General features: G+C 42.7%; 1 protein-coding gene across 1 annotated transcript in view; it reads left to right on the plus strand.

The window, feature by feature from the left end:
• The first annotated feature begins 10,808 nt into the window (after positions 1-10,808).
• LOC126284013 (lysosome membrane protein 2-like) overlaps positions 10,809-24,440 on the plus strand; it is a 395,168-nt gene continuing 381,536 nt past the window's right edge. The window contains exon 1 of the mRNA XM_049982556.1: positions 10,809-10,863. The gene's annotated coding sequence lies outside the window, so the exon portion shown is untranslated. The remainder of the gene's footprint in view (positions 10,864-24,440) is intronic.

Here is a 24,440-nt window from a genome sequence, read left to right on the forward strand (position 1 = left end):
TAGAAACAAAAACATTTTACTTGCACATGATATTTAGAAAATGTGTTAGGAATAGATTTTATTTAATTACTACATTTATAAAAACAATATTTCTAAGAAAATCGATGTGAAAGACTCCTCACTTTCGATAACAAACACCTTAAAAGAAGCTACACACTTAAATAAAGAAAGAAAATAATTAAAAATTAATAATAGCATAAAAATATTCTTCTCTTGTCATTTTTAATTATAATGTGGAAGAATATAAAAATATAAATTAGTAACAGAAACTAACATAGAAGAGAATAACGTGGCTGAATAGTAGGCAACAAAATTTAGACACCGGAATAATCTTTGACTGACTTAGACAACGATTCAATCATTGCCTAAATTCGGTGCAAAAATTAAGTTCGAAGGGTGGTGATATGTCCTTGGGTTAGTTATGTTTAAGCAGTTCTAAGTTCAAGGGGACTAATAACCTCAGACGTTAAGTCGCATAGTGCTCAGAGCCATTTGTGTGTGATGTCCTTGGGTTAGTTAGATTTAAGTAGTTCTAACTTCTAGGGGACTAATAACCTCAGATGTTAAGTCACATAGTGCTCAGAGCCATTTTTTGTTGGCTCATAAATTTGAGTAGCCAGGTATTATCGGGTTGAGTCCCTTGTTTCCGATCGGCCCATTCGGCGGCAGCAGCTGCTCGCCACGCCGAGTTAACAACCCTGGATGCCGTGTCAGCAGTTCGCTAAACAGGCGGCTACACAGGCGAACAGAATCAAATCTTGCCATAGATGGTATTCGCGGCACAAACTCCTGACAAGATCAACGTTACGCTTGTGGTAAGAAAGGACATGTACAATCCGTATGTTTGCAACGGAACAAACATAAGAATTCGGCCCACTCACAAACATCGAGTCACATGACCCATGTCATTGATGCAGTATATTCAAAGTCTGCAACAGGCATTCACAAAACTGGCACGCTAGCAGTTTCTTCCGTGATTCACCAGCTCAACAAACGTCCTGTTCAATTACTTCTTTCAAAATGGTTCAAATGGCTCTGAGCACTATGGGATTTAACATCTTAGGTCATCAGTCCCCTAGAATTTAGAACTAGTTAAACTAACCTAAGGACACCACACACATCCATGCCCGAGGCAGGATTCGAACCTGTAACCGTAGTAGTCGCGCGGTTCCGGACTGCCGCGCCTAGAACCGCGAGGCCACTGCGGCCAGCAATTACTTCTTTATAAAAAATATGTGAAATTGCAGCTGGATATGGGTGCACCTCTGTCACATTGCTAAATCGCCACACATATGAACTGTTACACTCCCCACACCTGTCTAAAGCTAGCATGCAACTGACGACTCATAGTGGACAATACATCCCCGTTCTCAGAACATGTACTTTGCCTGCTATGTATCGCTCTCATATACAAACAGTGATTTTTACAGTGCTACAATCACATAAGTGAGGGAACATATTTGGTCTTGATTCTTTTGATCTGTTTCCCTTCAACATTCAGGACGATGTGTTGTCAGTGTCTGCATTCAATGAAAACGACATTGTAGCTAGCTTTCTAAAAGAATGTCCTCTTTGTTTGGACAGATGAGTGCAAAGTAGCTTTTCATAAACTTAAACATGCATTGCTAAGTGTTCGATGCTTAGTTCACTTTGATCCTGACACACCAGCGATATTGCAAGTCGTCGCCTTCTCTTTCGGAATCAGTTCAGTTCTTCCGGACGGAATTGGTGATAAAGACTGCCCTATCACTTTCGCATCAAACGTGTTTTCCAAAGCTCAGTGTAACTATTCACTAATTGAAAAAGAGGCTTTGGCTATTGTGTATGTTGCCACCAAATTTCATCATTATTTGTATGGCAGAAAATTCTACCTAGTAACGGGTCACAAGCCTTTGTAGTCCTTGTTTCATCCAACGAAACCGGTTCCTGTACGAAATGCTCAAAAAATTGCAAGGATGGGCTTTGTTGTTCCCTCAATACCAGTACAAGACTGTGTGTCGTCCGACAGCTCAGCATGGATTCGAACGCACTCCCACGTCTTCCGATTGGCCCTGATACAGATTTTGACGCTTCTGCGGCGTCTTGTTGTCATATCGACGCTTAGGATTCTGAATTGCTTCAGTCTCTTTCGCTAAACTGCAGGACAACAGCACAGGCCACGGAAGCTGATTCAAATTTGAACATTTTGCTGTCATATACTGGCACATCATAATCTCACTTATTGAATAGCATAAAGAATTCTGTTATGTGCCGATACTTTGCCTGCCGGCATAGCCCCGCTGTACGGAAAGGTGTGACTCTTTTCAATATGACAGTAGACAGTCACGTATGTTGATCTCTAAAGCTTTGCAAAAAGAAGTGTGGCAGTTACTCCACCAAGGACACTGGGGGATTGTCCGTACAAAACAGTTAGCGCGTCGACACTGTTCTTGGCAGGGTATGGACGTCCAAACAGAACAAATGAAGTCACAGTCTCGTGCACTTGCGAAAAATCAGTCCGCTCTGCCACAAAAATTCTCTGCTTGGTCTAAGTTGCAATCACCATAGCAACGTTTGCATATAGACTTTGGAGGACCTTTTTGGAACACCTGTTGGTTGGTTGTGATTGACTCATATAGCATGTCTCGTTTTGCTGTGCCGATGAACTCGACCACGTCACGTAGCACAGTTCAGGTGTAAGGTGTCAGGCAAATCCAACACCTTCCATGAAAACCCTGACATAATAAGCAAATTTACTAGTATGTCACATAGCTCCGAATAAATCGTGACATTAAATTGACCAAAGTAATACGAGTAACGAGTGAGCAAATGGAATACCACAGAGTAACACAAGAATACCTAAATGCATGTCGTACCTTCCCACCGAGGACTGACGCAGTTCTGAGGGGAGAAACGAGGACAGAAGCCGAGAGCAGAACCGTGTTAAGCTAGAAGTCCCTACGATAAGGGAGGGGCTGGACACCCACGCCGCCAGCCTACCTGTACGACTACACAACCCGCACGTTTTAGCGTGCGGCTTTTTCGCGTCTCTGTTACGTAAAGGACCACCCCCCAGCCCATGTTAAAAGCCTAAAAGCTAGAGCCCTCCAGAAAAGTAGTATAGATCTTACGATAACACAAAAAGGGCCACTACCACCCGCACGTTTTAGCGTGACACTTTTTCGCGTCTCAGGTACGTCAAGGACCACCCCCAGCCCATGTTAAAAGATAGAGCCCTCCAGAAGAACAGTATAGATCTTACGATAACGCTAAAAGGACCACACTAGCTGTAGGTTTTAGCGTGAGACTTTTTAGCGTCTCTGTTACGTTGCAAACTTTAAAAACATTGCCCCACCACGAAAAGTATAACGTTTCTCATTGGATAGACAGAATTTTTGTAGGCGGAGCTTAAGGTTAACATTGAGAACCTGATTGGTCAGATGAAATCATAGCCATGTAGTTTTTTTTAAACTAACTTCGGTAAATTGTAGTAAGGAGAAGTTAGGAGAGTTAGTGCCTAGACGTCGAGCTGGATGGCTGCTGCGCCGGCCGCTGCCGCCCTGACGCTACTTAAACACCGACAAGGTAATGAACGCACGCGATGCCGCATTTTTGAGCGCATAAGGCTTCACTCAGAACTGCAGAAGTCTCATCTGCTACACCCCTTTTTTGCATAATACTAGTGTCGATCGTTAATTAAAACTCATGGTGTTCACATTTGCCACTTGAAGAACGGATCTGAAACGCGATGGTTTTTCTTTTATACAGTTATTGAGAAGCCACATCAGCCACTGTAATTTACAAGTTAGATAAGTAATTAAAGATAATTGAGTGTCACTGTAGACCAGTTTGATAGTTTTCTCTTTTGTGAAACTTAAATTAAACCTAGATTATAGATGTGATATGGCATAGGTCATCCTTCGATCGATTGTAGAACTTGGAAACCCATTTAGGGAAAATTCGTTCACATTTTTGTCGAACGCAGTTGGTTTTTACCATCCTGTATTAAAACATTTCCTTTTATCAATAGTGCAATTTCTAAACGATGTTTTGTGAGTAGAATAAAATTTCCAATGGTAAACTTAACTGCTTTTTCGACGTTATTTTACCAGCTAACTAAAAATAGGAAAGCCTTGAACCCTTTCCACTAAATTTAGTTAGTATTAAAATTCTTTTACAGGAAGTGCAGTGGAGCTGACGCTGAGATCATTTAGTATTTGGTTATATCATCACTAGTCTCACTGAGCTCTTCTGAATTCTACATGCCATGTGTGGTCTGGCGTCTCCTTACCAGCAACAGGTCCCAGGTTCAAACTAGTTAATTCCCTAAAAAACACGCTCAGAGCGTCGTTGCGCGAAAGTGGTAGGGAGACACTATATAGAACAAACAGACACCACCATGAATGTTTAGACAGGTGTTGTCCTTTATTGTTTGCCTAGAATGTTTACCTGAAGTAACAGTGTCAGACAACGGACCTCAGTTCACGTCAGATGAATTTGAAACATTCTGTCAACGCAATGGCATACAGCATCTGACTAGTGCACCGATCCATCCACAGTCAAACAGCGTTGAAGCAGCAGATGACGAAACTTCGATCCCCACTTACAGGGCTCAAGCATTGCAACTGTTTCTCGCCTCACATCGTTCGCACCCACGAGATGGACCATCGCTGGCGGAATCGTTTCATGGCCGCCACCATCGGACACTGCTCCGCCCTCCTCAGCATCCGGCACCGAAGGAAGGCCGCAAGTATCGCTTCGCGCTCATGATATTGTCATAGGTTTTTAGCGGCAACAGACGGTGGGCGTGAGGCGAGCTCGGCCGTCGACTTAACACTGGCATCTATCTTATTTCAGGTCCTGTTGGCTTGCAGCGCCGACATCAAAATCAGCTTCGCCTCTGTCATGTGCGCGATGATCTTGCAGTGTCTTCCCCCAGATTCAAGGGTCCAGAGGACAGTGTGACCACAGCAGCCGCCAGGGGGTGTCCTCACAACACCGCGGAACGACTCCATGGAGACAGAGCCTTCGCCTCCCCCGCCTGTCCTCCCGATGAAGCCGGACCCGCCAACACCGCAGTAGTCTCCGCTTTCTTCCTCTGGTTCGTTCATGCCATCAGAAGGTGGACGCATACCCTTCTGATCGTTTTCTGGGGGACGTTTCCACCAGAGAGTAGGCCGTATGGCAGGGTACGACCTGAAGCTTGATGTCCCCTGCAACCACAGCTTCCGGTCCCGCGATGCGCTCACCCTCCTGCCTCCCCCGCTGTGATCTTACTACCGACACGACAACGGTCCGTCGCTTTGGGAGGGGGGGGGGGGGGAGGTTGAGGAATGTTCCGGCGTAACCACAAGCGCCAGCACGAAGACGAAGAAAGAACAGAGAAGACGGTGAGACGATTTCAGCCAACAGCCCGCTGACAAAGACCGCGCGACGACAGGAGCGGCCTCTACAAGAAGAGACTATAAACGTCGCTCCTGTTAACCTCGGCAGCTCAGTACTAGACCAGCACAGTATTCGCACAGTAATAGACCGGGACTAGCCGATCAGCACAGTCGTAGACCGGCACTCGCAGAACAGTTATTAGTGATGCATATCCATTTCTTGTCTGGACATCGTCTGTATCTAAAGACATTGACTGTTTGAATGTCGCCTATCGCTTGCGACGCCTTTGTAAATTCAGAGTGAAGTATTTGTCAATTTCCTTATTAATGGTTTGCTTGGATTGTTGCATAGCATTCCGAGAACGCAGCGTCCTCTAGGCACCCTGTATGAGACGAGTGGGCAGGACCCCACAGGTGGAGCGTCGATTTAGGAAAAGGTGTGTAACCCGAAGCTGCCACCACTTTTTTTATTATTATTTCTTGACAGCCCAAGTGGCAACTGATGTGTATGATTGAAGGATCACACAACCTAACAATATGTGCGAACCATCTATAAGTAATTACATTTGACTTTACTCTGGAGCGAGTACGAAGACCTTCCAGATTGGACTAAAAAGTAAGGGTGTGATTCCCACCACCACACCTAATCCCATCTCCATAATGCCAGTACACAAATAAGAAACGCAAAATATTTAAAGAGTGAAATCTAACAAGGCAAGCTACAGGAAACACTGTCCTCGCATGTGTACTCAAAATAAATTTGGAAAAGCAAAGGACGTCACTGAACACCAAGAAAAATGAATTAGTAATCTGAATTCCATCCACTCGCAGTATTCTTAGGCATCATGCAAGGAAAGACAACTTGAGTAAAGGAATTCAGTATTGTAAATAAAATACATGGGTACGACACTATCACCGGAGATATAGCGAATGCAGTGTTACATTCGTGACAGGAATCTAGACTAGTGAACATCACAACTCAGAAGAAATTCGCACTACTTCCAAGCGGTATATGCTTAAAGACACCCTACAGACAACTTTGACAAACACAAGGTACGGAGTTTATGGTTACAAAACTAAAGTAATTCGAGAGAAGTTATATAAAACTATAGCTTCAAAAGAGAAAAGAAAATAGATATGATCAGACTATCTATTACATGCAGCGCCCAGAGGCAAATGATGAGTGGATGTAGACCGACAGTGGGGCTGACGGATCTCAGTGGGTCCCAACTTACCTGCTCTTCCTACCACGTCCCGAACCCAAGCAGCTTTTTCTATGATCACCAGAAATCGTGCCACCTCAGAGGTTCGGCATCCATGACAAAGGAGGATCCTTCAAAGCACTAGCGATTTTTACCGAAGTGAATTCTTATGCAATCATACTCAGCCATAGACATCACTATCGTAGTTCCGTGAGTGATTTCGTTCAAAGTCAATGATACCAGCTGCGATATTTGTTGTACCATAGACCCATACTGGGCTGTGGTTGTGCTATTGTCAGCTAAAGATATTAAAAGTCTGCTCAAACACACTGACTCACAGAAACTGACATTTACTACAAGTATGGACGGAGGAACTTATATACGCTCCTATCAACGTGTGTATACCCTGGTTGCACAGAATATTATGATACCAAGCCACTATCGATATAAGTCCGACCAGGTGACAGAGCGTCACCTGGAGGCGAATGACTACTAGTAGTCACACGTACTGTGCATGTAGTATCAGTGAGAGTGCTGTCAATGTGTAGCATGGGAAAAGCGCGCGATCTGAGATTGACCAAGAGCAGATTGTGATGGGCCGGGGGCACGGCAAGAGGATTACTGGGCGTTCGAGGAGTGCTGTGGTGAGTGTCTTCAACATGTGGCGAAAACGAGGTGAAACCACGTCCAGACGTCGTAGGGTTAGGCGGCCACCCTTCATTACAAATGTCAGACGTCCAGTTTGTGCAGGCAGATGAAACCGGGCAAGCGACAAAATGTGGCGGAACTAAAATCAGACTTTAAAGCACGGCAGAGTACAAGTGTATCACAACACACACTACACCGAACACTGCTAATGACGGGTCTCCGCAACTGACGAACTATGCATGTGTCAAAGTTAGCCCCACGACATGGGCAACTGCGACCGGCACTTGACCATCGGCACTGGACGTTGGCGCAGTAGCAGAGTGTTGCAGGGACTGATGAATCCCAATACCTTCTTCATCATGCCGGTGAAAGAGCGCGAATCCGTCGTCTTCCGGGGAAACAGCTCCTCGATACCTGTACTGCGGGACGGAGACAAGCTAGCGGCGGCTCAATCACGCTCTAAGCATTCATGGACCCAGTGGAGCTCGTTCAAGACACCATGACGGCCAAGGAGTATCGTACACTGGTTGAAGGTCACGTACACCCGTCCATGGCGACCATGTTTCCCGACGGCAGTGGCATTTTTCATGTAGATAGTGCGCCATGTCACAAGGCCAGAAGTGTGATGGAGAGGTTCGAGGAAGGCAGTGGCGAGTTCCGATTGATGTTCTGGCCCTCCAACTCACCAGATCTGAGCCCTACGAACACATCTGGGATGTGATTGTACGTGGCGTCAGAACTGACCACGTACTACCCGGAATTTAGGGAATTAGGTGACTTGTGTGAGCAGATGTGGTGCCAACTATCTCCAGCGACTTACTAAGGCCTCACTGCGTCCATGCCACAACGCTTCGTCGCTATTATCCATGCCAAAGGTGGACCACCTGTTATTACAAAGGCGGTCACAATATTCTGGCTGATCGGTGTATCTACTGACAGTGGTACTGACATTTATGTTTTAACTCACTTTACACTTTAACATATACACGTCCTGGTAAGCAACTTCTCTGTCACATAATATCTTCGTGTCATGAGCAGAAACTGTCAGTTCAAATTTAATCAAGGTTAGCTAACAAATAAATTTTAGTGAAAGAGGAGCATTGGTACTGAAGTGATAGTAGTTTTAAGCATCAGATGTTTCTCTCGCGGGCAACAAAGTGAACAGATTTCCTGCATCTCAGTTCAATTAATTTGACATTGTCCGTATGATATTTTCCTTAGCATCTAGCGCCGACGACATGTAACAACTGTGTATAAGATATTCCAGAACACAGTGTGTTTTTCTATTGTACAACCATATCACACCTCAAATCAATATTTATGATTCACATTGTACTATTTTTCTAAACTCTGAGTCTTGGGAGATGGCACACTAGCTGATGCGATCTTACATCATTCGCACACACGGTGTCTAGGAAAAAGCGATATTCGTAGTTTTAATTGTGAAAATTTTTGGTAAATTCCTATGAGGCCAAACTGCTGAGATCATCGGTCCCTAGGCTTACACATTACTTCATCTAACTTAAACTAATGTATCCTAAGGACAACAAACACACATGCCCGAGAGAGGACTCGAACCTCCTACGGGGGGGGGGGGGGGGGGGGGAAATTGCGCGAACCGTGGCTAAGCGCCGGAGACCACGCGGCTATCCCGCGCGGCTATTCGTGTTTATTCGTACAGTAGGGCAGGTCAAAACTAGAAGAAAAGTTTCCATAACCATACGTCCGGAACGTGTTGCGAAATACGTACTATGTCCTCTAAATCCCATGTACCTTTCACTCCTATCTATTTGTTATATATAAGGTGTGACCAAGAAATTTCTCTTTGAGGGCGTTGTTGCAAGACATTTGTGTCTTTCTGACGTGCATACGTTACATGCTTGAACATGAACTATGGCGACGTTATTATCAAATGTGTCGAAACAGGGCCAACATGCTGTTATTCTTTTCTTGGTAGCCAAAGCACGAACACCGCTAGACATGAATCGGAATATGTAGAATGTGTAGTGGTACAGCATGCTTGTCGAAAACAAACATTGTGGAATCGACCGCCAAGTTGTGCAACAAGGGGTGCTGCTGCTTCTTGGCAACGCACGTATACTCCCAATGTCGTAACAAAGAAGCAACATCAACTCACGCGGGAGACACTCTAGCACCTGATCCACAGTCATGGCCTCTGCCCATGCGACTATCAAAGGCCTTGAAGCGACCCGATTCCTATTGAGCGAGGATATGCAACAAGCAGTTGTGGACTTAGGACACTGAGCTTTACCCGACTGAGATCAACCTAATGCGTCGGTGGGATGATCAACAAATAGCTCACGGCGATTTTGCCTGATCGGCATACTGATTCTGGGTTTTACGGCCTCCGAACGGAAACTTAGTGAACGCACCTTATAGGAGCAGACAGTGCTGTACGTGTTTACCCCCTTTCTTTCAGTGAATCACACGCACTTTCAAATACACCTGGCTCCATTTGGGTTACATCGCACGCATTGGTCACACGCTCCTTTAACGTCGGCACTTTGTCGAAAGCTTGGGCATACACAAACGCCTTTAAATCTCCCCAAAGCCAGAAATCCAACGTATTCTGGTACGGTGAACGGTGAGGCCATACTACCAGACCTCCTCGAATAATAACGTAACATGACGCGTTACGATGAAGTACTGTCGCACGATCCGTAGGAAATCAGATGGTGTCTCGTCATGCATAAACAAAATTCGTTGTCTTTCTGCAAAGATAACGTTCTCCAATAGTGCTCACAAAAGGTAGATACACAACAGCTGTTAATCTGTTTGGTAAAGTGTATGGCTCTATGAGTCGGTCACCGCCAGTTCCTGCCCGTTAACTGATAGTGAGGCGATCCTGATGCCTCACCTCCAAACTTCATCGAGGATTTGCATCAACCCACATGGGCAGGCTTCAGTAATTTACTATTCCATCTCTAATGATGGCCTGCACTACCGAATATTAAACGTTACTTGTCACAAATAAAAATACCAACATCTCTTATCATTATAGGAACTTTTCTTCTGTAGGAATATGTGACACGTTTGTTAAACTCGTTGTATTGACTGCATCTATAGGCTCAAATGGTTCAAATGGCTTTGAGCACTATGAGACTTAACGTCTGAGGTCATCAGCCCCCTAGAGCTTAAAACTACTTAAACCTAGCTAACCTAAATACATCAAACACATCCATACCCGAGGCAAGATTCGAAACTGCGACAGTAGCAGCCACGCGGTTCCGGACTGAAGCGCCTAGAACCGCTCGGCCACAGCGGCCGGCCATCGATAGGCGTCGGTGCGATTCGTCACAGAACCTGTGCGTGAGTGCAAGCAATGTTAGCGAAGCTACAGTCACAGCAGTGCGAGTGCTGTACATCACAGCAATATCAGTGATATATGTCCGACAGAGGTCACGGCACTTGACGTTCTCCACAGCGCAGGTCGCCGATGTCAAAGAGCATCCGCTACGTCGACGCCGTCGCCCACCAGAGCCACAGCCGTCGCCTACGCTGACATCTGACCAAGATACATTGCTTACTGGTTCACGCTATATAACGGCAATGGCACACCATAGCAAGCCAGTATGACTTGATTGCGTCGAGCAGAAGACTGTAGCACTATCGAAGCCATTCGTGAAAACGTAAGTCATATTGCAACTTCTTGGTGCCCATTTACTCTCCTTTTCAAGGATTTGGAAGCTGCGGAGCACCACTTGCTCTCGTAACAGTGATCGATCTCGATCAACTTGCAGGAAACCGTTTGTTACTTCATTGGAATTTATCTTCTGACGTGACTAAAATGCCACCAAGCTCTCGTAATGTTAGATAAAAACACAGTTTTGCGCAGCATGCGAGAAATATACCAGGAATGGTAGTAGTCGATATGTATAGACATACGATGTCTAACTTCTTTCGATAAGCGAGTATATATCACATCTTTCCAGGACACTCGATATGACAGTCAACCACCGTTAACATTTGCTTGCGTGTTATAAAGCTACTGTAACTATAAATAGCGTGAAACATCATTGTAAATATAAAAGAGTAATTGTAAATTTGAATTAAAATTGGTCTTGAGTCAATTTTATTCTTATTAACAACGCGTTTCGCCTTCGAAGGGCATATTGACATTATATTTAGGGATAACAAAATAAGCCAAAACTAGAGTATGATCCTGGCATGCACAATTCTAGAAGTGAGTCAGGAACTGTTACTAACTTTAAAAAGCGTTGAACGGTTCTGTACTAGTGTAAGTAGGCTGTTTAGCTTTTATGCTGGTAACGCCACGTAGCGCTCTGTATGAAAATCACTGACTGTGCTGTGTGAAGTCTGTGGCTGATCTGCATTGTTGGAATATTTGCTATTGTAGTGTTGAGCAGTTGGATGTGAACAGCGGGTAGCGTTGCGCAGTTGGAGGTGAGTCGCCAGCAGTGGTGGATGTGTGGAGAGAGATGGCAGAATTTTGAGAGCGGACGATAACGACGTGTGTCCGTCAGAAAGAGGAAATTTGTAAGCCTGGATATCATGAACTGATATGTATATATGATGACTTTTGAACATTATCAAGGTAAATACATTGTTTGTTCTCTATCAAAATCTCTCATTTGCTAACTATGCCTATCAGTAGTTAGTGCCTTCAATAGTTAGAATCTTTTATTTAACTGGCAGTATTGGAGCTCGTTGTATTGCAGTAGTTCGAGTAACGAAGATTTTTTGTGAGGTAAGTGATTCATGAAAGGTATAGGCTATTGTTAGTCAGAGCCATTCTTTTGTAGGGATTATTGAAGGTCAGATTGCGTTGCGTTAGAAATAGTGTGTGTCAGTTTATCGTTGATCAGAATAAGTAAAGAGAGAAATGTCTGAGTACGTTCAGTTCTGCTCAGCTGTTTGAAAATCAAATGTGTTAAGAGGTTTATCAGCACTGTAATTCATTAATATTTCTAAGGGGATGTTTGACCAGATTCAAGCGGAGCTCTAGTCAAAAGCAACTAGTATAACATCATGCAAAGCTCGGATAAAACGCTAAACAAATAATCAAATTGATTGGAAATATCTTATAAAAGCCGTACCAGTAGGCCAGAATGGTGCACTGGTAGAACCACGCTTACAACGAAGTATACACATTTAACCTTTCCCCTTCATTCTCACACATCCACCTTCAATTTATGTAATAAGATTACACAGATATGTCGCCACAGCTGTAGGGGAGGGCGACCAGTGGCACACAGGCAAACAGTGGAGTAATTTAAAGTTTCCCTTTATGTGCGACAATGTTTTGATTAATTTCATTACAGTGATTCACCCATTTTACACACTGTTTGTAATTCATTAAGTGTGCTGACTGTCAGCTACTTATGTTCGTCCTCTGCAGACCACTTAATCTCATTACAGTGATTCGACCATTTTAGAAGTTTTTTATAAGCATTAAATATGCTGACTGTCATATGACTGCTCTGAGGGTCACCTATGCGCGTCCTCTACAGACCTTGTTGTGCACGCTTGATTCCATTGTTCGCCTGTGTACCCACTAGACGCATCTGCCGTGTAGTTGCAGCGTCATCTCTGTGAATTCTTTTTAAATGAGCTCACTTAAGAGTAACTCTGGTACTACCACTGCACCATTCTGGTCTGCTGTTATGACGTCATTTGGATACGTTTGCTCGTGTTTCAATATTTATTTAATGTTTTATCTCGACGTTACTAGATATTACGAGAGTTGTCCAGAATGTAATGCACCGCATTTTTTCTTCAACAATTATTTATTGAGCTTGACGAGCATTTCACATACGAAAGAATGGTGTTTTATCTACACATCCTATTTTTCTACGTAATCTCCATCTCGTTCTATATCCTTCCTCCAGCGCGAAACCAGTGCGTTTATGCCCTGTCGGTAGCAATCCTTGTCCTGGTGGCTGACCGAGTGCTTCACTATGTGAATCATCTCCTCATCGTCCAGAAAATGCCTTTCAGAATGCCTCGAATGTCCGTATCGCAATGAGTTTGTCTTCGAGAAGGACAACATCAGCTCTCTGCAACATGTCAGGAGTGACAACCATGGGTGATCTCCCCAACCGCTGCAAATCGTGGAGCTTCCCCGAACCGTCTTCGTGCCCAGGAACTAACTGTACTTCTGTCGACAGCAGATGCTCCACAGACGTTGCACAGGCATTTTTTAATATAACCAACATTTTCTTTCTCTGCAGTGAGACATTCAATGACGGCACGTTGCTTTTAACGTACATCACCTACATACACCGTTTTGAAACTGTGTTGCAGCTACGCTGTCTTTCGGAAGTGACGGAAACTTGGCGCGCTCACTCAGGAGACTTCAAATAATACATACGTAACGTTTCGCATTCGCAGCATTGTGCCGCGTGGGGTAGCCGCGCGGTCTCAGGCGCCTTGTCACGGTCCGCGCGGCTACCTCCTTCGGAGGTTCGAGTCCCCCCTCGGGCATGGGATGGGTGCCTGTGTGTGTGTTGTCCTTTGTGTAAATTACTTTAAATTAGATTAAGTTGTGTGTAAGCTTAGGAACCGATGACCTCAGTAGTTTGGTCCCATCGGACTTAACACAAATTTCCAATTTCCGTAGCATTGTTTTTGGCGGAGAAAAAGAAAAACGCTGTGCATTAATTTCTGGGCAATCCTCGTATACTAATTGTTACTGACTAAGTCTTTGAGGGTTTATCTGGTTTGGCGCATGCTTCAGTTTAGCACAGAACGGTTTTATGGTTTTTAATATGGTGTAGAGAGGAAAATTTCCGTGTCAGTCACAATTCCTTACTGCCATTTAGAATCGTGCATGCTCGGACCATAGTCTAATCTTTGCTTATTTTATCTCTATAGATAATCTGAAAATATCCCACAAAGACGAAACGCATTGTTAATAAAAGAATAAATTGCAAACAAGACTGTTTGTAGTACAAATATTCTACATAAGGCTCCTGTACCAGATGGCCTAATAAGTGTAAGATATTTATTAATAGTAAGTGATTGCCATGTACGTGAAAAAAATGTTTTACAAGTGGGCCGGCCGGAGTGGCCGTGCGGTTCTAGGCGCTATAGTCTGGGACCGAGCGACCACTATGGTCGCAGGTTCGAATCCTGCCTCCGGCATGGATGTGTGTGATGTCCTTACGTTAGTTAGGTTTAATTAGTTAAGTTCTAGGCGACTGATGACCTCAGAAGTTAAGTCGCATAGTGCTCAGTGCCATTAAAAAAAACTGGAATTTGCGGGCAAATTATTCTCTGTGATATCGTATATAGATGAATTACAGCTTTGCGCAGGAAGTAAATATTCCAGCAATGAAAATGAAATGAAATGTCGTGTGACGTGGGCCTCCCGTCAGGTAGACCGTTCGCCAGGTGCAAATCTTTCGATTTGACGCCACTTCGGCGACTTGCATATTGATGGAGATGAAATGATGATGATTAGGACAACACAACACCAGTCCCTGAGCGGAGAAAATCTCCGACCCAGCGGGGAATCGAACCCGGACCCTTTGGATTGACAGTCTGTAACTCTGACCCCCTTTTATATATATATATATATATATATATATATATATATATATATATATATATATATATATATATATATATATATCTTTGTTTTTGGTCGTTGCGGGTGTCATACGACATCCGGTTAAGTTTGTTTGTTGATCCTTCCACTCAGTTTTTTATTACAGAGGCCAACCAGCTCTCTGACCGAACACGCTGAGCTACCGTGGCGGCAAGCATTTGTTCGCTTTCGTTCCTTGCATCTGCTCGGTGCGGACGTCGTAAGACACCCGTTCAAGTTCGTCGTTGATCGGTTAACTCAGTTTTTTTTTTATTGCAGAGGGCAGCTAACCCTCTGACCGAACACGCTGAGGACCACTCAGCTACCGGGGGCGGACATTCCAGCAATTAATACCTCTGTATAGGAGAACTATACCAATAGCAGACTTTCGTTCGTGACCGGACCCCACAGCGAAGACAACTAATGTTGTACATTCTGCTAAATGTGAGAAGAAATTAATTCACTACACAGTAAAGATGTTTCGAAGGGTGAATTGTTTGAAAGCGAATCTGTTCTCTTGAATGAGGTTTTAGGCTGTTTATTACTGAGAAAGAAGTGTCTCACGATGTCGGTGGTGAGCAGAGAAAATTTTATGTGATCCCGGTAGAACAAAATTAACGCCATGGAGATTAACATTACTGAATAGGCAGAACTCAGTTCACCGGAAGAAATATTAGCCACTGCTTGAAATATCACACTGGTTTCATTGGCGCTCTGTTGGTGTTGTAGGACCAGGTGCTCAACCCACATGGTGTTGCGGATGTTGTTCAGGCCGGAGATGGTTCTGTGATGTTTTTAGTTTCATGTTTGTAGCCCACTAACGTTACTGTTAACATAAACCAGCTTCATGATGAGTATTCTGTTCACACGTCCGTCTTCCAAGATCAGTTGTCTTCACACGCATTCGTTCCAGGTACGACGAATATTCGTGCAACCTAGCACACCACGATTGGCCCGCTAATGAGCCGATCATAATCCCACAGGTAAAGTCGGAGACTCTTTGGAACACTGGGTGAAACATGACAACCAACTTCACCATAAGCTGGTTCTACGGGATCTAATCATTAAAGAATGGCTTCTTGTGCGTATGGCCTACATGACGAAGCTTACTTACGCTTCCTCGACGAATTTAGGTCATTGTATCAGCTAGAGGAGGCGTTATTTGTTATTAACGTCTTGAATAAGTAAGCTCGGCGAGCTACTTACAGTGCTTTCTGTCCAGCACTTGTTGCCAAAAGTAAGTAATATCTGCCTGATATGGCCTGCTATTACTGTACGAAGGATTTATTGTAGATAAGGTTCAGAACGTAAGAGCGCTTGTATTGAAAACTCATTCCAGCTCTATTCAAAGGTAAAGTGCTATTGAAGATTGGCAACGGGATGCTGACTAGCGAATTGTAAATCGGCTGAAAGGTTAAACATGTTTCGTATTACCAGCCACTTTACCAGTCACCAAATCCGCTGTATCACGTAATAAACGGAACGTCGTAATTCACGTACTGGTAGGTGAGTCATATTTAATTAAATACATATTTTTCTTTTTTCTTTACTTAAAATTCTATTTGTGGAGGTGTTTTGTTATGTACCATTCGATTTGTTTGTGTAAGAGTTTGAGACACCTGAGTAATAAAATGAGTAACAATAAAATGATCGTACGGCGTTATTGATCGGGAGACCTCATCTGCGCTTGTTCGGTCGCTAAGTGCAAGTCTTTTTATTTGACACCACTTCGGTTACTCCAGCGTCGACGATGATAATAAGGATTACACATCATCCAGTTCCCGAGGGGATAAAATCTCTGACACGGCAGAGATTCGACTTTCTTAGGTATATAAATTTTTATTCACTTATTAACAAATACACTGATTCAAAGATTTACATCCGTGACGTTATAGAAAACAAATATTAGAATTTTATGTGTTAGAACAGTACCTTTTGTCGCCAGAATCTTTATTTTGCAATTGTTCATATGTTATATGTCCGTCGAACTCAGTTCATTTACTCTGGCTTATAGGATTTAGTGCAGTTGTGTAAATTTCTTTAAAAAAATATATGAATTTTGTTATTTGAAAGAGTAGGTGCCTCACAGTATTCATTTCCTGTCATTTATGATAAGGTTGAAGAGAGCGACTTTTTAAAGCATATTCTGGGAATTCTTGTAATAGGGTAGACAATTTAATGTTTGAGTTTGGTATGATGACATTTGATGGCACAGGAGGCAAAAGGAAAGATGTGAGTACCGGGCGTGAGTCGTGCTTCGGTAGCTCAGTTGGTAGAGCACTTGCCCGCGAAAGGCAAAGGTCCCGAGTTCGAGTCTCGGTCGGGCACACAGTTTTAATCTGCCAGGAAGTTTCATAACAGCGCACACTCCGCTGCAGAGTGAAAATCTCATTCTGGAAACATCCCCCAGGCTGTGGCTAAGCCATGTCTCCACAGTATCCTCTCTTTCAGGAGTGCTAGTTCTGCATGTTTCGCAGAAGAGCTTCTGTAAAGTTTGGAAGGTAGGAGACGGATACTGGCAGAAGGAAAGCTGTGAGTACCGGGCGTGAGTCGTGCTTCGGTAGCTCAGTTGGTAGAGCACGTGGTCGCGAAAGGCAAAGGTCCCGAGTTCGAGTCTCGGTCGGGCACACAGTTTTAATCTGCCAGGAAGTTTCATATCAGCGCACACTCCGCTGCAGAGTGAAAATCTCATTCTGGAAATATATTTACAGTTTGGCAGTATATGATAGTAACAGTTTTGAGAAATTACATTGGTATATTACTGTACTTTATCTGTTTACACGTTACATCTATAAAAAAAAGCAAAAACATTTTACCTTCCGACATGCGAAAAAGAAAAAAAGTCTATCTCATTTTCAATAAAGAGAAATTTTTTTAATTTTTTAAAGGTTGTGCGAGAGAGTGAAGAGAGGGGGAGAGAGAGAGAGAGAGAGAGAGAGAGAGAGAGAGAGAGAGAGAGAGAGAGAGGGAAAAAGAGTGAAGATGAAAGCGCATTTCTACGTGTTAATATTAACTCATTACAGTGTTAAGCTGTGAAGTTGCTGAGAGTAATTTTTTTTTCTGCATGCGTTTTGTTTGCACACGGAAAATCACAGAAAAATTTTTACGTTTGAAGAGAATACAAAGCTGCACTTTGAGAATGTTAAAACACGCATTTCATTGTTCACTTTTGAAGCCACGTCACATTTCTTGCTGTTTGCGCGGCATGGGAGCGATTTGGGAGGGGGAGGGGATGATCTATGCCAGAGGAGACGAGGGCGTCGGTGTTGTGGCACGCGGCGATGGTCGCGTCACGTGTTGACACCGAGCTGACTGCTTACGAGGAGAACGTGGGGAGTGTTATAACCTGATTTCCGAGAAACTCCTCCCAGCGGAATAGGAGCCAAAATAAGCGAGCACGTGTCTTGGCTTATCGGTAGACACTCGATCGTTTCTGAGGAAACGATCGTCAAATTTGTAGACGAAATTTAGGCGCGTGTTAGAGGGCAAAAAACTTAGTCCATCTGTTGACATAGTGGAGAGCGAGGGTGCTTCTCACTTTTGTGTCCCATGTTCGTCGGTTAATTATGTTTTTATTATTATTTTTTTCATTTATCGACCCATGCCTGTAGAAGGTTACTGCAGGGATGATTCTTACTAAGTAAGGGGACACAAGGACGTTATGTTAATTGTAAATTTACAACTGGGTGCCGGCCGCGATGGTCTAGAGGTTCTAGGCGCGCAGTCCGGAACCGCGCGTCTGCTACGGTTGCAGGTTCGAATCCTGCTTCGGGCATGGATGTGTGTGATGTCCTTAGGTTAGTTAGGTTTAATTAGTTCTAAGTTCTAGGCGACTGATGACCTGAGAAGTTAAGTCGCATAGTGCTCAGAGCCATTACAACTGGGTTTCACAATAAGTGTTATACATTTATGATGCAATATATGTGTGTATGGTAATCCCAGGGATTACTTTTTTTTAAATTGTGGAGTTTTTGTATCAGTTCTTAATTCTTGTATTTTATTCTTATTTTTATTCTTCAGGAAGGTTCGATGAGTTCCTGCGAACGATACCGATTGTAGTAAGATTCGAAACAAAGGAATTCCGAACTCCACGAGAATCTCGCTCGGGACAGAAACGTCGCTGATATTGCTGAAGATTTCATCGAGACCTCCTCGCATTCGGGAGGATGACGGTTCAAACTAGCGTTTGACCATCCAGATTTAGGTTGTCAGAGATTTTGGTAAATCGCTCCAGGCAAATGCCAGGTTGATTCCTTTGAAAAGGCGCGTCCGATTTCCTTCCCCATGTCTGACATAATCCGAGCTTGTACTCCGTCTCTAATCACCTCGACGTCGACGCGACGTCAAACTAAGTCTTCCTTCCTTCCCTCCTGAAGATTTAACGCACTGGCAATATTTTCGCTGTAAACCACGCATAACGGATCAGTTTTACGAAAACTGGCGCTTACAGTTGATTATGAATCAAGATACATTACAAGAATTTCACCGACAACAATTTCATATCACTTTTCCATTCGTTTATCGTTTGCTTGTTTTAATTCATTTACAAGACATACAGTTAGTAGAAGAATAAAGGAGAAGTCATTTCAATATATGTTTCAAAATACACTGGAAAACATTTGCATAATAATCTTCAACGGACATGGGTAATTAGATGAAAACCAAAAATAAAAATCGAGTTTCGAAAACGAGCAGTGAAAGTGTGAAGGCGAGACACTGTGACACCATTGCGACTGAACTGATTACTAGCGAAAAGGCACATAAAGTACCTCTAATATTGTGTAAGCCGAGTAAGCTGAGACATGCGTTTACTTATTTTGACACCTCTTCCATTGAGCGAAGTTTCTGAGAAATCAAGCTATGACGGATGCCATATTATCCTCATCTACGGAGGTGGAATCAGAATCAGCATTGTGTGCATTACGTCTTCAACCATTGCCTGCAAGATTATTAGGGAAAAAGAGCATGCACTGCTACCAATTGAAAACATTCAGCCAACGTGACGTTCAGAAACATCAAGAGTGTCACACTGATGCTTATAATGGAGTCTCCCTACAGAATGCGAGGACACAGCATCATAATATTAGGAGTCGTTTTATAGACAGGACACATAATTGCAGATGGGGTACTGGCGGAAGCAAAGTTATGAGGGTGGATCGTGAGTAATGTTCTGATATCTGTCGCTAGCACACTTGCCCGTTAAAGGCAAAGCTCCCAGGTTCACGTCGCATTTCGAAGTACAGTTTTGTTCTGACAAACTTTTGGAACTCTGACTATTCCTGTACCAAGCACTTCGTTACTTTAGATAACTATACATTTTCGTAACTGATAATTAATTATCTAGTATGAGATCTTCCGCCAATAATATTTCTTAAACGGGTTCCGGAAAGGTTCAAAATCATGAAATGTTCCATTTTTACTTTTTTGCATTTTAAAAACCTACAGGCTTTCCCCTTTCAACTGGCATATAATTTTTCAATTCTGAAGACTACATTTTTAAAATATTTTTCACGTATGTTCTGCATGGGTGTGACCCACTGTGGCGTTGTTAAGCTGCTGTCAGATGTTGTACTCATGAATCTAGAAGTTCATCAAGTACATATTGGTGATGTGAGAGAAAAAAGGTTACAAAATAAGTGTTGTGGATATCCTGTGATAGTTGGATGTATGTCGCTCGCTCGATTGCCCTGTGTTTCGTGTTTATTTAATTTTTTGTAATCCTGAAAGTGTTCGTAGTGAATTCTGTTCATTGTAGTATCTGTTTTATTAAATGATAGTCATGGGTAAACGCAAAGTGAGTAGAAATCCTCTAAAGGCTTTTAAGAAAAGGAGAAATGTTGGAAAGCCAAAGGTAGGTGTTATTACCGTAAACAACAAAGACGATAATCAAGTGTGTGAGCCTAGCCTTACCGGTACACCTTCCCATTGCAATGAAAGTGAGAAAGAAAGCACTTCGCACAGGAAATTTGGTTCAGTCAGTGAAAAGTATGAACGTTTTACGGGCGAATCGGATGTGAAGGAAATATTTGATATGTCAGTTCTCAACGGAATTTTTACAAACTGTGTGAGATGTAATCAATGTAGTGATGTCGGACTGGAGCTCTCCACAAAAAATCACGCAGGACTTGCCAGTGAAATGGAACTGAAGTGTGGTAAGTGTTCGCTGGCCAGGGTGGCCGAGCGGTTCTAGGCGCTTCAGCCCGGAACCGCGTGACTGCTACGGTCGCAGGTTCGAAACCTGCCTAGGGCATGGATGTGTGTGATGTCCTTAGCTTAGTTAGGCTTAAGTAGTTCTACGTTCTAGGGGACTGATGACCTCAGATGTTAAGTACCATAGTGCTCAGAGCCATTTTGTGGTAAGTGTTCATACATGACTACCTTTTGGAACAGTTTTGAAGTAACTCCAAATGAAGAAAATGGTGGCAAAATGTATTAATGCAACATTAGATTTGCTTATGCTTTGGGTACAGTTGGTAGAGATTCTACTGCAGGGGCCGCAAACAAGTTTACGAAATAAAACAGATTTATGGGGTCGCAAGTAGAGGATGTCTGTGTAGAATCTATGAAGAAAGCTGTGGAAGTGACAATAACAGAAAACAGTGGTAATAGAGACTTGACTGCAGTATTCGATGGTACCTGGCATAAACGGAGACACATATCTCTTCATGGTGTAGTATCTGCGACGAATATGTAAACAGGGAAAGTTCTAGAAGTAGCAGTAATATCTAAATACTGTAGGTGTCCACAGAAAAATAAAGGTACACATGAAAATACCTGCATAGCTAAGTATAGTGTCAGTAGTGGCTGGTGTTGGTGGTATGTTTCAGCGTTCTGTTGCGTGTGATAAAGTGCAACGTTTGAATCACCTAGGTGACGGTGATTCTAAAAGTTTCAAACATATTCGAGAACTTATGCCCTGTGGTGATGATGTTGTAGCACGGAAATTTGAGTTTACTGGTCAGGTACAGAAACGAATGGGATCATGACTTCTGTGGCTGAAAGCTTCGTACAAAAAGCAAAGCTCAGAGTTAGTAAAGAGTTGGATGGGAAGGGAAGGTTAACTGACAGTGTAACTGACGAAATATAGAACTATTATGGAATGGCTAGTAGACAAAACACAGATGGTGTCGAGAAAATGAAGAACGTTGTTTGAGCCCTTTTTGTAATACTTTTTCAATCGATGAAAGTCCCCATCATTATGTTTAAAAGGCGGAAACAGTTGGTGTAAGTACAACAAGGGATTTCTAACTGGTGAAATGTACACTCATAGCCTGATGCTGTTATGGAGGTGATAAACCTATTTTCAGAGATTTAGCAGCACCTGAACTGTTGAAAAAGAGTGTTCATGGAAAAACTCAAAACCTCAATTGAAGTGTAAATAGTGTTATGTCATCAAGAATCCCCAAAACGGTGTTTGATGGAGCAGAAACACTTCACTTTGGTGTGTAGTACGTTGTTGCTACTTTCAATGCTGGAAATGTTGTAAAGTGCGAAGTATTTCGAAATGTGGGAATCAAGGTACGTTTCAACATGATATGAACGTCTTCGAGCCGCTAACAGAGTTGTAAATAGCCTAGAAATACAAACCAGAGTAAACAGGAGAAGGACAAAGAGGAAGCTGGAGGAGGAGTTTGCAGAAGATTAAGATAATCCATCCTATTGAACTGTAAAGCTCTAAAAACGTAATCCAAACTTTGTCACTCAATCCCAAAAGTTTTATTTTTTCATACAGATTACATATTTTCTCAGGATCAACCGAACCATTTACTTAAAATTTTCAGGAAATGTTACACAGTCCCTCCTGCGTATCTTAACTCAGGCATTTTCCTAAAACTTGTATATTATTGAATTTATAATAAAAAATGACACAAAAGTAGTGAATTTTCATTACAATAGAAAAAATTAATCTCTAACAAATTAATTCAAATTTTTAAAAATCCCTGTGCCAAATTGTAGCCAATACTCTAGTAGATAATCTGTAAAAATTTCGACTTACCAGCTAAAATACTTTCTGATAAAACAAGTAATTTATAAGCGCAATTTCAACATCGAAAAGATAGGGCTTTCCGGAGCCCCTTAATATTTTCAATACCGCTGTACCATTGCACTGGAGACATGACCTCAAACAAAAGGCATTAAGTGGTTTTACATAGGACGAAAACTAGTGGTCGAGAAACTCCAAGGAAATATCAGGTTTTCGTTACAGCACAGAGATATCATACACAATCCAACATTTTTAAAAAAGCTTTTCGATTTTTCGATCTAAGTTTATTTATGCACTGTAGGATGTATGGCGGAAGTTCGTGTACATATAGCTATGCAACTCCCCTTCTCCCCCCCCCCCCCCCCAAACCCCCACCCCCAAGAGTGGTAAGTTGAACAGGCCACTCTTGTTCCACCGGTAAGGTGACCTTCCATTGCATTGCTTAACGCTTTTTGAAATATACGCTCTCAATATTTCAACCCTCTGATTAATATACAATGTCTATTTTGTACGTCTAACATGGGAATTGATTTGGAACGCTCATGAAGTAATTGAATTGTGACGATTAGTAGCATTCCACACATGAATCCTAGTGAGATTTTCCAACCAGAATTTATCAAACCGGAGATATAAATTAGCTATTCGTGAGATAAGTGATCATTATCTATATTAACTGTCGCAACATGGAAGGACTGCAAGCGAATAGTGAAAGGTTGTGGAAATACACTTGACCCCTTCGCAACAAACAATTCTGAGTTAATAACGACCTTAAAAATGGATACAGGGAATAGTGAACACATGGTTGTCGTAGCGAGACTGAATATTGCAGCCCCCAAATCCTCCAAAAATAAACGAAACATATACCTATTCAAAAAAGCAGATAAAAAATAATTTGACGTCGTCCTCACAGACTATCTCCATTCGTTCCAAATTAATAATGAAAGTGTAGACCACATTTGGCTTGAAATTAAAGAAATTGTATCTACAGTAATTGAGAGATTTATACCAAATAAATTAACAAACAATGAAGCTCATCCTTGGTACACAAAACGCGTCAGAACACTGTCGCTAAAACAAAGACGAAAGCATGCCAAGTTTAAACGATGGGGAAATCTCCAAGTTTGGCGATCTCTTACAGAAACTCGAAATTTAGCGCAGACATCAATGCGAAATACTTATAATTTTATCACGAAACCTGGCAGAAAATCCAAAGAGATTTTTGTCGTCTGTAAAATATGCTAGAGGCAAGACACAGTCAATGCAATAGAAATACTATCGACGGCAATGCTGCCGAAGCAGAGTCACTAAACACAGCCTTCCGAAATTCCTTCACCAAAGAAGATGAAATAAATATTCCAGAATTCGAACCAAGAAAAGCTGTCAACATGAGTAACTTAGAAGTATATATCCTCGGAGTAGTAAAGCAATTTAACTTACCTAATAAAAACAAGTATTTTGGTCCAGGTGGTATACCAGTTAGGTTCCTTTCAGAGTATGCTGATGCACTGGTTACATGCCTAAACAATCTTATACAACCGCTCGCTCGACGAAAGATCGTCTGCAGCTCGTGGTCGTGCGGTAGCACTCTCGCTTCCCGCGCGCGGGTTCCCAGGTTCAATTCCCGGCGGGGTCTGGGATTTTCTCTGCCTCGTGATGTCTGGGTGTTGTGTTCT

This window comes from Schistocerca gregaria, chromosome 8 (assembly GCF_023897955.1).
Source record: "Schistocerca gregaria isolate iqSchGreg1 chromosome 8, iqSchGreg1.2, whole genome shotgun sequence".
In the NCBI taxonomy this organism is placed as follows: domain Eukaryota; kingdom Metazoa; phylum Arthropoda; class Insecta; order Orthoptera; family Acrididae; genus Schistocerca; species Schistocerca gregaria.